This window comes from Notamacropus eugenii, chromosome 1 (assembly GCF_028372415.1).
Source record: "Notamacropus eugenii isolate mMacEug1 chromosome 1, mMacEug1.pri_v2, whole genome shotgun sequence".
In the NCBI taxonomy this organism is placed as follows: Eukaryota; Metazoa; Chordata; class Mammalia; order Diprotodontia; family Macropodidae; genus Notamacropus; species Notamacropus eugenii.
This window is the reverse complement of record NC_092872.1, coordinates 130,402,549-130,417,612: the sequence shown is the minus strand read 5'-3', so window position 1 is coordinate 130,417,612 and position 15,064 is coordinate 130,402,549. Positions and strand designations below refer to the sequence as shown.

The 15,064-nt window shown below is 41.4% G+C and overlaps 1 protein-coding gene across 6 annotated transcripts in view; it reads right to left on the bottom strand.

Annotated features, from left to right (window-relative positions):
* The window catches only part of IQCH (IQ motif containing H), a 305,076-nt gene that overhangs the window by 54,504 nt on the left and 235,508 nt on the right, over positions 1-15,064 (bottom strand). The window lies entirely within an intron of this gene.

Below are 15,064 nucleotides of genomic sequence, written 5' to 3'. Positions count from 1 at the left end.
CAAGTCTCTTATTACTCTTCCCAGTTTTTCCTCCACCTCTCTATCATGATTTTGAAAATTGTTTGGGCTCTTTAAGACCTTTTCCCAGAACTGATCCCCTTGAGTGGGCTGGGATGTAGAAGCACTGACTTCCGTGTCTTCCCCTGATGGTGAGCACCGCTCTTCCTCATCAGAAGAGAGGAGAGGAGAAACCTGCTCACCAAGAAAGTAACCCTCAATAGTCTTGTTTTTTTTCCCTTTTCTGGGCATTTTCCCAGCCAGTGACTTGAGCTCTGAATATTCTCCTCACACCTACCTCGCCTCCGGATCCTCCCAGCCCGCGCTTGGGGTCTGAGAATCAAATGCTGCTTCCCAGCCTCAGTGCTTTGGGCGGGGGCAGGGCTGCTATTCAGTGTGAGATTATGTTCAGGTGGGGGCAGGGCCGCCTCACAGGCTCAGTTCCCTCAGGGGGTTTATGCAGAGACCTTCAACAATGGATCCGGGCTCCTGCCTGCTTGGGGAGCCCCAGTCTGCTCCCGCCTCCGCTGTTGCCTTCCAAGGGGGCCTGAGTATGGGGGCACCCCACTTTCCTCTCGACCCACCAAAGAGACCTTCTCACCGACCCCCGTCACCTGTGGGTGGAGGGACCCGTGTGGCCGCTGGAGATCCTGTCCCTGAAGTCCGCTCGGATCTGTTCCTCTCGTTGCCAGGGCCGGTGCAGGGCTGGGCTGGGCTCCGTGTCCGCAGCGTGACGGACCTTTTGCAAGAGGTTTGCAGGTCCCTCTGGAACAGAAATCTTATCCGCTCCACTATTATGTGACTTCTCCTGCCAAAGTTGCTATACAATTTTTAGTTCTTGGGGGAAATGGAAGTTAGAAGTTAATTTGGGAAAAAAATTTTGGGTGATTTGGAAAAAACAAAAAGTAAGTAAGCAGATTCTGCTGGCATAAGAAATTCTGTGTATGATCTGCCCAATACTGGGAACCCCACAAACCATATGGTTCTCATGGAAGATGCATAGAGAGACATTAAGATTTTTTTGTCTCATTTTATGTCTGTAAGGTGGGCCTTATGTGAAGGTGGACTAGATCACTACCTACATGTTGTGGATTTATTTTTTAAAGGGCTCCCATGGAATAGGAGACAAGATGGCAAAGAAAAGGTAGGGACTCACTTGAGCTCTGCCTAAAACCCTTCCAAGCAACCTTAAATAAGGCACCGAAACAAATTATGAAGTGGCAATGACATAGTTCAGGACTTGGAAACTCTCTCTCCCCCTAAATTTCCTTGAACTTTTCCACATGGTCAAATCTCTGGAGTTTTGTCTGAGGCATCAACCTATCCCAGTCATCCTTTCAACTGACCATTCATTGTGGCCTCATGCCCAAATCTCCAGTTCTCTGTTACCTCTAACCTAGCCTAGCCCTTCATCATCTAGATGCCCACCCCCTACTTTCCACCCTTAATTCCATCTAGACCCCCTCTATGTTATCTCCCAGTCACCCCAGCCTATTTGTCCACTTCCATTCAAATATTCCCACAGATCTTTTCCCTATAAAAGGGTTAGTCTTATCTATCAAAGCATGGATTCTTAAAATCTCGCCCACCCCAACCAGTGTTTTAATGAACCTTGTCTCTGACTGAAAGAAGGCTTGGGTCAGATTCATTCAAGGAAGGACCTGTGTCATTTGCCCTTGAATTTCGGGGCTTTCAGAACCCCTAGACCTCAACAGCAGAATCTACAAAGTAAGTCATTTCTCCCAATATCTCTAGGTCATTGATTCTTTCTCTCTTTGGACTAGATTTTCTGTGTCAAGAACTCTCTTGTCAGTCTAGTAAAGCTTATTATTCTCAGAATAATGCTTTTAAATAAATTAAAGACATAGGATTACAAAGGAAACAGAATCTATTTAAATACAGTTATTAAAAAAAAATCCAACATAGAGTCCTTAGGAGTTCTTGCAGGGTAAGATCTTCTAGACCGGGTGACCTATAGTCCCTCCTAGATAGGGCAATGTTGAATCCCATGAAAGGAATGCAATATTGAGGTGTGCAGAAGATATATTATGTCTGTTACTCAAACTGACCCATTCAACCCTTTTAAAATTAGGTTATTAGGATATGGATTTGGAATGTATTCTAGCCCAGTTTGGGAGCACAGCAGATAAAGTGCTGGGCCTGGAGTCAGGAAGACTCATCTTCATGAGTTCAAATCTGGCTTCAGACACTTATTGGCCCCTGGTCATATCACCGAACCCTGTTTGCCTCAGTTTCCTCATCTGTAAAATGAGCTGGAGAAGGAGATGGCAAAGCACTCCAATATTTCTGCCAAGAAAAACCCCAAATGGGGTCATGGAGAGTCAGATATGATTAAACACCAACTAATCTAGTTCTTTCATTTTACAGATGGAGAAACTGAGGTTCAATAACATACCCAAGTTCTCATAACTAGCAAGTAGTAGAGCCAAGACCTGAATCCAGACCCTCACACCAAATCTAAAACTTTTAGTTACCCTTTCCTTTCTGATTGTTCCCTATGGCAGCTAGCTGCTGATCTAAGAAGTTAGGTGGACCCATTGACTGAACATGGAGGCTTTACTTTACTCCAAACTGTTCTTTCCTGGTGTACACCTCCTCAAGGAGCTTCGTGACCCTCCATTTCAAGGAGGCTTACTATATATCTGTACTAGATTTACTGTGGACACGATTAGCTTTTGCCCTAGTACAAAACTCCTGAACTGGAGGGATATACCAGTTTCACCCTCTCCCCTCCCTCACCCACACCCATACCTCGGAATAACAGGCATGTAGCACCACATGTCACCAACACTATTTTTCAAAAAGCAGTCAGTTAATGGTATATTTCTAGTGGCACAGAAGGGGTATGATTTCTTTCTGGGGGCAGATTTTCATTTGGCAATGTAGTTCCCCTAACTGAACAGTGTGAGTACGGGTGGGCACCAAATGGGCCTAGGACAATGAGATTGCTTTAAGCCTCAGGGCCAGATTGTAAAGAAGTGCAGAGGCCAGGCTCATTGTCAGTGGCAACAAAGCTGAGAGAAATCAGATCCAGGTTCAGTACCTGTCTGCATTGTGCATTTCCTTACTTACAGGCACAATCTAACAGCTGGGGCTCCAGAAATCCACAATGTACTACAGAAGGAGGGCAGGCAGATGACCCACTTCTTCCTTTCAAAAGGAACAGCTTTTAGCTGTAGCTTCAGGAATAAAACCAAATGCTCCGTTATAACCACTGCCTATTGCTGCTATTGGCTGCAACTGGAAAGGACCCTGTTGAGCAGCTGACAACTTCACAGTGGCTGGTGTGGAGCCAATTTTTATTTTTTTTTTTTAGGCAGGGAGTAGGGTAATGGTTATTCAACAGGCCAAGTAGGAGGGTCACTAGCACCAGACAACTACTGGGATTTAACATGGAAACTTGGAAAACTGCAGAATTTAAGGTTTGAGAGGCACCACGGTGTGGAGAAAAGAGTACTGGACCCAGAATCAGATGACCCAAGTTGCAATCCTGCTTCAGATACATCTTAGTGACCTTGGGCAAGTCACTTTCAACCTGTATGAGCACCAACTGCAAAATGAGGATAATAACACTTCTGCGTTTCAAAGTTGTGAGGAAGGTGTTTAAAGTGTTACACAAATGTCAATGGATACTGTGGAATATTTTCAATATACTCTTTCTTCACTCTTTTCCCTTAAATCTGGCATCTTCCCTTGCCTCTCTCAATTTCTCTGAGCCATCTAGTATACTTGTGTTCTATCTTACCCTGTCAAAACCTGCACTTTGAAAAGAACCTAATATTAATCATTCAAGTAATTGATGGGAGGTGGGGGTGGAGGGAGAGAAAGTGAGTGGTAGTGGTTAGACCTGAGGCCACTGGGTCCCTGAAATCATACCCCATTGGTTGACTGCCTCTGCACAAGGCTGGTCCTGTCTAGGCTAGCTGCATAGATCAAATGTTAAACTTGGTCTTCTGTACTTTATTAGGATATAATGTCAAGTGCTACTTTCTTTTTGTCAGCACGCAATGCTTTTAAGTAGCAGGGAGGGACCAGGTAATGGACATAACTCATCTTTGCCAGGGGAAAGGATGTTGTATCCTCTGATGCAGAAAGAGGATTATTCTGTGGTTTGTGGGCTATTTTATTATGCTAGAGATGGAGATGATTGCCCTTGGGACAGTGAATTAACCTAAGAATGAACAGGACATGGAGTTAAGCTCCTGATGTCTTCTGGGAGACAGCTGTGGTCTGCATACAGCTGCTACCCTTGCAGGTTCTGGGCCTAGGCCTAACTAGCTAGGATGGCCTTGAGCGGCTCATTTCACCTCTATAAAAGGGGCTAATCATGTTCACCTGCATTACAGGGGGAGGAAAGAATTAATCAGTGTTAGTGAAGTGTCTTTTTCTATCATGGACAAGACTATGTTAAGCAAGAAGATCAGGACCACCCACAGAAGGATTGTAGATTTTAGAGCTCATGTTACTGATGGGGAAACTGAGGCTTAGAGTGACTTTCCCAAGGTCATATTACAGATGACTTCATTTTATAGATGAGGAAACTGAGGCTCAGAGAAATTATGAGGCTAAGTTCATAAAAATAATATGACTCAAAGCCAAAATAGAACCAAGTCCTCCTGCCTTTTACTATCATGCTCTAATCCACTAAGATGCCTCTGGATAAATATTCATTGATTCAGCAACAGACTTCACAGTGTATCATCCAGTGTTGATACAGGTAAAACCAGGTTAAAATGAGCAAAGAAGGTAACCTTGAAAGAGAAAAAAGGGCAGTCTGAGAGGGCGGGTGCTGCAGGGGGTAGAGCTATTTATAAATATGAGTCTCCAGGCTTGTAAAGACCAGTTGATAGAGCCCTCTCTTCCCCCTCACTTTCCTTCCTAAGCAACATAGTCTCTCCTCTCCCTCTCCCCCATCCCCATTGTTTCCCACCATTACTGACCTAGGTGAGCAACCTAATTTGACCATACTCTAGAGGTAGACGGTCTGCATCTGCCCTACATAGCTGAAGAACTTGTGCTTACTGTCAGGATAGAGGACTCACTCCCAGTGTGGGTGCTTTATCCTGAGACCATAACCCTGGCTGCCGGAGGCACTTAGAGGTTAAATGACTTGTCCTGGAGGGCACAGCTAGTGAATATCACCAGTGATTTGAACTCAGTTTTCCCTGGCACCAAGACCAGCACTCTAACCATTATACCATACAGCCTCTTGTATCTCACATGCCATGGTCTGTGCTTTTGTGCTTTGCTTTACTATAGTATCCCCACCCTACCCCAAGCAGGAGGCTATGTGTACACTGCATTGGAAAGTCATAAGGGTTAACAAATGAATGTCTCATGGAAACCATTATCCAGCTCTTTGGGGCTCCTGGAGTCCTTGTTATAAATGAGTTTTTATAGTGACCCATAATGGAGACCAGAGCTCAGATAGACCCAAGGAGGACTGGACCCCATAGGTGTCCATCAATACGTCAGAGCAGTATTTTTGATGGAGGTTTTATTTCTTGAAACTGTGAAGGTGATAGCCACACAGTGAGTGTCTGGAGGAAACACGCTACCTCTCATCACAGCTTCGTGTGGGGCTGCAAGCTGAAAAATGCACTTTGCAGTCTTTCTTGTACACAGGACAGAGCACAAATCCTTCAAAAGTTACCAAATTCCAGCATTTTCTCTCCCTTCTTTTGAATATTTTATCCCTAGACAGGACTGACGTCTCTGTTCTTGTGCCTTTTTAAAGGAAGCTGGGGCATTGGCTGTAAAAGAGGTCAGATAGTAAAGTACTAATGCAACTCCATTTCTGGAAAGACTTCTTTCTGTTCTTTTGGAAATTCACCATAGAAGCAGACACTATACTGCTTTGGTTAGCTCTTGTAGCATCTTAATGGGGTGCCACCTGGTGGTAGCTCTTGTGTAATCCCCAATATTTTTTCAAGATAGAGCTATCTGTTCTGTTCTAACGACTTAGTTTTGTCTAGTCTCTCTACCTTCTGCCTCCCCTGCCCCCGGCCCCCACTTGGGTGAGGGTTTGGAGAGAGAGAAAATAGATTTCTGCTAATTTTTCAAAGAGAGAGTTGCGGGGTATGCTCCAGATGTACAATGTTGCTGGTGCTTTCAGAGGAGGTTACTGTATTATTGGTTTTATTTCATCATTTTATCTTGTTACAAACTAGCTCTCATGGAATGAGAGTAACTTTTTTTTTTAAACAATCATTTATTAAGCACCTACTACTGCAGTGCTTTGTGCTAAGTGTTTTACAAATATCATTTTAATTGTTTCTTCACAACAATCCTGTGAGGTAGATATTATTTGTATCTCTACTTTATGAGGAAACGGAGGCTCAGAGTGATTAAGTGACTTGGCCAGGGTAATACAGCCTACTAAGTGGGATTTGAACTCGATTTTTTCTGATTCCAAATCCAGGGCTCTATCTATTTAGCCACTACTTAGCTGCCCTGGTAAATGTTTATAATGTGAAAGCATGCCCATAAAATGTGTTCTTTCCATTAAAAAAAAAAAAAGAGCTCTAGATCTCCCACTAATGCCCCCTCCCCGATGTTTCATTGTGGCTCAGAGGTTAGCCTGGCTTCTGAAAGTCTATGTCAATGCAGATGACGCCCTGGGAGGTTTTCTACCAAGTTGGAAAGGCTTTGAGGTCAAGTCCAGTTCTGACTTGACAGCACTTTGGAAATATTAAACTATTGCTATAGATAAGGTAAATGAAAGAAAACATTAAAATGTCAGACCCTGCTGTTTCTTTCATACCCAGCAACATGTAATGGATTGCATTTGATAAGAGGATCTGGAATTCAGATGAATTGAAGGAAAAGGGGCAGTTAATGTTGAATCCTGGGAGAGTACCAAACAGATGGGCTTATTCTTTAAAGTGGCACAGACACTTAGGGCTACACAGACTAAGCCTGGTCTCAGCAGAGACATACAGGAGTAAAGGAGGAGTAAGAAAAAGCATTGTCAAAGTCTAGGGAGAATGTTACATCTCTGGACAAGACATGGAGATGAGTCAGGGACAAGAACTGGACTCCAGGGTCTGATCGGATTAAATCAGACCGTCAAATAAAAGACTATATCGTTGTTGCTCAGCAGGCCTATGCCTCTCTACCTTACTTTGCTTAAATTTCCTTCTTATCTTAAATTCCTTGGCAAAGCCTTTTAACCTTAACCTTGTCACAGTGGACATGAGGAAAGGATATTTGCTAGTTCACAGTACAGAGATTTAAAAAGATTGTGCAGGTTTCTCAGTGGTTAGGTTTCAGAGGCTGACAGTGGGAGGGAAGGAAGTAATTCTTTGGGGAAAAGGCATTGGGCTTTGCCTGAGGAAGTTGTTTCTGGTCTCCTGGGAGCATTTCTTCACACAGTCACCATATGAGTGCTCTATACACGGTCACTTATCATCATAAATACAAATGCACTTCACACCTCCAAAAAGAGTGTTTAGACTCAGCTTCCATGTCAGAACCTTTAAGCAACAAGAACGGCAGCTAAAAAAAAGTTAGAACAGGAGAAAAAAATCTCACAAGAAAATCCTTAAGGAGGAAAAATTAATCAGTAGAGAGAGAAGTAGGAGATAAGCAAGCCAAGAAAAGCTAGTGATATAATGAAGTACTATGGAATAAGATAATGCCAGGAGAAAAATCCCAAAGAAGAGAACGATGCTACATTATTCACCACTTGAATCCCAGAAAGAATGGAGTGTAGAGAGGTTAGGAGAACTATATAAAATAACTGAATGAATGAAGAGGTCCGGGTGAAATTAGAACCCTTAATAATCAACTAAAGAGAAGAATCTTCACAAAGCAGTGGAAACATTGAAAAGGGGGGGGCAGGAAATGGAAAATACAAAGAGAAAAACAAGAATTATTCCAGCCAAGTCAAGAGAATAAAATTTGAAGACTACTTGAGCTATCTAAAAACTCGATAGGAAAGACTAGTACAGAATACTTAGAGGGAGAAAAAGAAGTGATATTGTGGTGGAGAAGTCCACCAGAATAAAATGGTGAGGAGTTTTGGAAATGTATGAAAAACCTGACCTAGATGAATGCTATAGTACTGACAGGAGGACCTCAATTGTCTGGATTAAGTCAATAGTAAAGTCATATTTGTATAGCACGCTAAAGTTCATAGATCACTTTCCTCCATAACAATAGTGACAGACAGGCAGTACAAGTATTATTATTGTCATTTCACTGATGAGGAAACTGAAGCTCTTAGAAGGGAGGTGATTTGTTCAAGGTCACACAACTAGACAATATGTCAACTATTCAAATCCTGGTCACCTAGGAAGTTCAGCATTCGTTCCACTATGAAACATGGCTGGAGCTACCCCTCTGCTAGAATTGGAGCAATTGATAAATTCTTTACTTGCTTTCATACTACTTTCATCCTTCAAAAGGTGGAGGAAATGACAATGGCAAGTGCTACTTTTGACCTGATTTTGATCAATAAAGAGGAACTTGATAAGATAGAAATGAATGATAGGAACTTTGGGAGGAAGTAACAATCCATCTTAGAGTTCATGATAGGAAAAACATGCACATGAAATATTGAAGGAAAGATATTAATACTGTACTCTATATTTAGGCACCATGCTGTCAGAAATAAATGTATTTAAGAAGAATTTAATTCATCAGAAATGAGAGGGAGGGAGGGAAGGAGGGAGAGAGGAAAAGAGAGAGAGAGAAAGAGAGAGAGAGAGAGAGAGAATGGCAGAGCTTTCTCTTGCCTTCTGACATGTTTCTGTCCCAAAGACAATTTAGATAAAATTTACAGGAATTCAGAGAAACAAAATCAAGACATATACAGTTTTAGGTTAAAGTTATGAATAACATTCTGAGCTAGGGTCAAACCTCTTGGACCATTTCTCTCAAATAATAAAAGGAATCTGCCTTTGAGATCTATGTGGAAAATCTTAAAGTGATTAAGAGGCAGTGGGAGTTGATAGAAGAGGACATTTCCAATGAGGTAGAACTGTCCTAGACTAATCCTTTCAGGCCAATATCCTAATCACTTCAAGGGAAGGAAAGAGAAGGAAGGAAGGAAGGAAGGAAGGAAGGAAGGAAGGAAGGAAGGAAGGGAGGGAGGGAGGGAGGAATCAGCATTGGTTAAGTGACTATATTGTGCCAGATGCTTCACAAATATTATCTAATTTGATCTTCACAATGAATCTGCTATTATTATCCCATTTTACACTTGAGGGAACCCATCTAGACAGAAATTTAGAGAGTAGGTTGGGGTCACACTGTAAATATATGAGACTGAATTTGAACTCAGTTCTTCTGGACTTCTGGTCCAGTGTGTTCTACCTAGCTTCCTTAAAGCAATGATTTTTATCTAGACAAGAGGTACTCTTTGTTCACTTTCTGGTTACTTTCCTTTATCCATTCACCTAAGGAAAGGCATTTAAAAAAAAACCAAACTGTATTCTGACCTAGCCCACCTTCAAACCTAGAGGCAAGGAAAAAAAGATCTTTATTTAAAGTTACAAAAAAAAATTCATAATATATTTTAAAAATAAGAATTTTTAAAAATTTATGTTTCTACAGGGTGTAGTCTGGGGCACATCTTTAATTAGAAAAGCAGGCTTCTAAGAGTTCAGAGAAAAAGTAGGTAGGATTCCATGGCTTAAAATTCTAAGACAAAGTCAACTGAAAGCATAGGAGAGCTCTAAATGAAATGATTCTGATGTGGAAGATAAGGGAAAAGAGTCTAAAGGGGCTCATGCACATGTACAGGGAACTCATCAGCTAACTTAGGTATCAGAAGCTGAGGGTGAGTATGAAAGACTCATGAGACATGTTGTTGTTGGTCCTACTTAGAAGAAGACTAGCAGTATTGCAGAATGATGTCTTGACTCACACCTGCACTGGATTTAAATGAGGCAGAGCTGGCCAAAGTCATCAGACTTACTCTCTTCCAGAATCTTCAAGGTCGAGTGGCAAGACAAAAGTCAAGAGGACTGGCGATGGCCCAAGATACAGGGGATGACAGCACATGGAAGGAAACTCAGTTTGGGGATACTAAATGACTGCTTTTGGTCACAAAGTGAGGAGATGAGGGAGCCAGGATAAGCCTACATACAGTTCCTGATTCCAAGTCCAGGAGGAACTCATTCCACTAAACATTTTAAACAAAATGCTTGATTGTATTGTTACAACACGATATGTGACCATTTAGAAAGGAAAGTGGTGATCAGGAAGAGCCAGCATATATTTCTGGAGAATAAGTAATACTAGACAAGCCTCATTTCCTATCTTGATAAGGTTGATTGGTCAATAGAACATCATAACATACTGTACTTTAAGTAAGACCTCTCACAGTAATGGGCAGCTAGGTGGTGAAATGGTTAGAGTGCTGTGCTTGGGATCAGCAATCAGGAGGACATCTTCATGAGTTTAGAGTTGGCCTCAGACACTAGCTAAGTGACCCTGGGCAAGTCACTTAACCCTGTTTGCCTCAGTTTCCTCTTCTGTAAAATAAGCTGGAGAAGGAAATGGTACTATCTTTGCCAAGAAAACCCCCAATGCAGTCACAATGAGTAGAACATGACTGAAATGACCCAACAAAAGACTCACAATAATATTAGTAATATTTATGTAGCACTTTAAGGTTTAAGAGACATTTTGCAAATGTCATCTCACTTCATCATCACAACAACCTTGGGAGATGGGTATTATTACTATTTCCATTTTACAGATGGGGAAATTGTTGTATTCATCCCTCGTTGGCAAAGAAGACCACGCCATCAGAGAAATGATGTCATGACTTGCTCTTGACTTTGTTTTGAGTGAGGGAGGGCTGTGCAGGTCACCAGCCTCACTTCTCCTCTGGAGCCATCTGAATCCAGTGACCAGATATTCATCAGGATGACTGGAGATGAGCCAGGATGCACTGAGGGACCTTGACCCTTTTAGGCCAAGGTCTTTGCAGGTACTAACTTAGGGTGAGGTAATGCTCATTCATTGAATAGGTCTCTTTAAGAAGTAGTCAGGGCATGGTGTCTGAGTGTCAGAGTGCAATAGACTCAAGGGGAAGGGAAGGGGAGGGGAGGGATACTAGCCAGGAAAACCCAAGTCACATGGGGTAGATGGGGAAATTGATGCATTAAGTGAATTTTCCAGGATCACACAGATAACAGTGTCTGAGATCATATGTCTTCCTGACTCAGGGGTGGAGAACCTGTGGCCTTGAGGTCACATGGGGCTTTCTAGGTCCTTGAGTGCGGTCTTTTGACTGAATCCAAGTCTTTTTATTAGAGATTTGTTCTGTGAAGTTTGGATTCAGTCAAAGAGCTACACTTGAGGACTAAGAGGGCCCCATGTGGTCTCAAGGCTGCAGGTTCCCCATCTAGACCCAGTGCTTTACCTACCATACTACCAAGCTGTCTTTGTTCTCTAGCTATCCTTGAGGATGAGGTTGGGAATGTGTGGGTTAGGTGACAGTACAGTTGAGTGATTTACAAACTAGTTGAATATAAAGTATAATTATTAATGGCTTGATATCAATTTGGAGGGAGGCCTTGAGTGGCCTGAATATTCACTTGGCCATATCCTGGTTCAACATTTTTATCACTGACTTGAATGAAAACATACACTGTCAAATTTGCAGATAATCCAAAAGTAGGGTCTAACATGTTGGATTGTCTCAGGGATTAGTGAATATTTATCACTGAAAGTCATTAAGTGAATGATCTCTTTGGGGGGAAATTGTAGAGGGGATTCTAATTCATCTATACTTTGGGCTAAAGGTGATTCTATTAATTCTCTGAATTGTGGGGAACTTTTATACTTATACTGATACTTATTAGAACCAATGTTATCTCCTATTTGCTTATTATCAGTAAGAGGTATCTGTATTTGCCTGAAATTCACTGACATATCAATTTGCATTCAAAATTTACTTTAAATGGTAAATGTGGGAAATCTCAAAACTTAAATCTTGTCCAACAGTCATTAATTTAAATACAAAGACAAAAATTGACGTCAAGTATTTTGAAGACTTGTTTTTTTCATCTTTTCTATATCTCAAGTCTCTCTGTCTGTGTTTCTGTCTCTCCCTCTCTATCTTTCTCTTGCTCTTATCTCTCCCCCTACCTCTATGTCTTTTGAGGTCTTCTCACTGTCCCTCTAAATGGATGATCTAAACGTTGAAATGATTTGTATTCCAGAAGGTGCCAAGTCATAAAGATGTCTTTAAAAATACCTTTTCCTTATTGTTTCTCTATTATGTACTTTGTTGAATTTACTCTCTCATTTTGACATTGAATACTGAACTATAATAAACATGTAAACAGCATTTTTATAAGCCTATTACAGGTTTCCAGGTTTAGTAATTCTATATGGTGCTTCGATAGCAATTCAATATAGTAATTCCATACTGTAATATAGTTATTCTCAATCTTTAATTTAAACACTATAAACGTCAGGACTGGTAAATGATTTGCTTAGTCCAGAGCTGTTCCTTTTAATGATACTACAAATGATCTCCAAAGGGGTTTTGTATAGATTTTCAAAGTAGAAAAAACACTTGCTATATAGCCACTATCAGGGAGAATTATTTCAAGCTGCCTTATTTGATAAAGGAGACACATGACATATAGTAGCAGGAGTTTCTTTTTTGAGTGGGGATCAACTACCCTCCCTAGGCAGAGGGCAGACAATGGCTTGGCAGAAGAGACTCTTTCAATAGTTTCAGGAATGTAGAACTGAAAAGAAAAAACCCTAACATTTATAGAGCACTTTAAGGTTTGCAAAGTGTTTTAATACATTATCTTATTTGATTCTTATAACAACCTTGGGAGGTGGGGGTGATTATTATCCAGATTTTATGGATGAGGAAACTGAGACTAAGAGAGGTTAAGTGATTGGCCCAAGCACAGATACATTCGAGCAGGGGAGGAAGAGATGTACTTATGTGGGTGAGATAAGGACCTTTCCTGCTGAGGCCTTCCCAAGTAAAGGCTGTGAGTTTAGTGACTCAGTCAGTATAAGTCAACAGCACCAGGGGAATAAGGCTGGTGATCTGATTGACATTTGAGATTGGCCCCAGGCATCATTACTATTACTATCACTGCAAAGGAAAATCGTGAAGTTTTATGAAACAAAGAATGAGTTGTAGTACCAAGGCAGCTAGGTAGTACAGCATTAGGAGTGCTGGACCTGAAGTCAGGAAGACCTGAGTTCAAATCTGACCTCAGACAGTTCACTAGCTGTGTGATCTTGGGCAAGTCAATTAACTGCTCCCTGCCTTGGTTTCCCCAAATGTAAAATGGGGATAATAATAGCACCTACTTCCCAGGGTTGTTCTAAGGAACAAACGAGATATTATTTGTAAAGGCATAGTGACTGGCACATAGTAGGAGTTATAAGGAATGCTAGTTAATTTCAACTGATGTCTGAGGTTATATCCCTGAGATTTTCTTCTTGTCTTTCCAGAAGCTATACTCAAGGAAGGTAAAAGTTTCCTAACAACCAGCAAAAATGGCCTGAAAATCTGGTCTCTGAATCTATTCTGTGCGTTGATGCTATCTATTACATACTCTTAGTGTAGTAGCTACTATACTACAGTACAGTAGCCTTCTTGATGGTCTCCCAGCATCCTGTCTCTCCTTGACTGCAGTCCATATCATACACTATCACCAGATGTTAGCCTTTCTGATGCACAGGTCTTTTACATGCCACTCTGCTCCTCAAAAACCTTCAGTGGCTCCCTACTGCCTAGAGGACAGCCCTATTAAATTTGATCTTATTAGATGATCTAGTCTGTTGAGATCCATTTGGATTCTGACTGCCATCTACTGTTAGTTCTCTGATCCCAGCTTTGTTTTGGTCTTCAAATTTGCTACATATGTTTTCTATGCCTTTATTCAAGTCACTGATACTTAAATATTAAATATCTCAGGGTCATAGCTGGGATATTCCACTAAAGCCCTCCTTCCAAATCGATACTGGATCATTAATGATTGCTCTTCAGAGACAGCCAATCAACCTAACCATACAGTGTGCTCCCAAGTTTCCTCGGTTCTCTGGGTCCCTCTGGTAACCTCTGTCTGTTGGTACCTCTGGCTCTAATGCTGACCAGCTTTGGCTTTCTCTCTTTTCTTCTCTCTCTGTTTTACCTCCATCTCACTATTCTAGGTTCATGCCAAAGTCGTAATTTGAAATTTTGTGTTGGCAATTGGGAGCTACTGAAGATTTTTAAGTAAGGGAGACACATGAACAAATCCAAGGTTTCAGAAGACTAGGAGGAAGGCTTGGAGTTAGGGAGAGGTGGAAGCAGAGAAGCCTCCTTTCCCTTAGCTTTCTCCAATGACTAACACTACTTGCCCATCATACTGTATTCATTTTGTCACCTCTTTAAGGACAACAAGACTGTTGTGTTTCAGTTGTTCGGTTATGTCTGACTTCTTCTTGACTCCATGGACCACAGTATACCAGTACTGTCCATGGGGTTTTCTGGTCAAGAATACTGAGTGGTTTGCCATTTCCTTTTCCAGAGGCAAACAGAGGTTAAGTGATTTGCCTTGAATCACACAGCTAGTAAGTGTCTGGGGCTGGATTTGAGCTCAGGTTTTCCTGACTCCAGACTCAGTGCTCTTTCCACTGAGCCATCTAACTGCCTCTAACAATACCATACAACATTTTAAAAATTAAAAAGGGCTTTCCTCACAATGACCTTGTGAGGTATATACTTTGCTTTATCATACAATGGAAGAAATTAAAGCACAGAGTGGTGAAGATCATGCTGCTAATAAGAGGGCAGAGCCATGATTTGGACTAATGTCTCCTGTCTATAAATCCAGTAGTCCTTCCACAACTTCACAGCTACCCCACTTCAAGGAATCAGAGCAGAACAATGTACATGTACTACACTTGACTGTACCCCACTTGTCATCACCATCTAAACAATTTAAAAAATACAATGAAAACAGACACATTAAGTTGTTTCCATAGTTCATTCCCATGAAAAGAGCTAGCATAATATAAATATCAAAATGGCGACTTTGTACTTTGGTTCTTATATAGCAGCAGAATG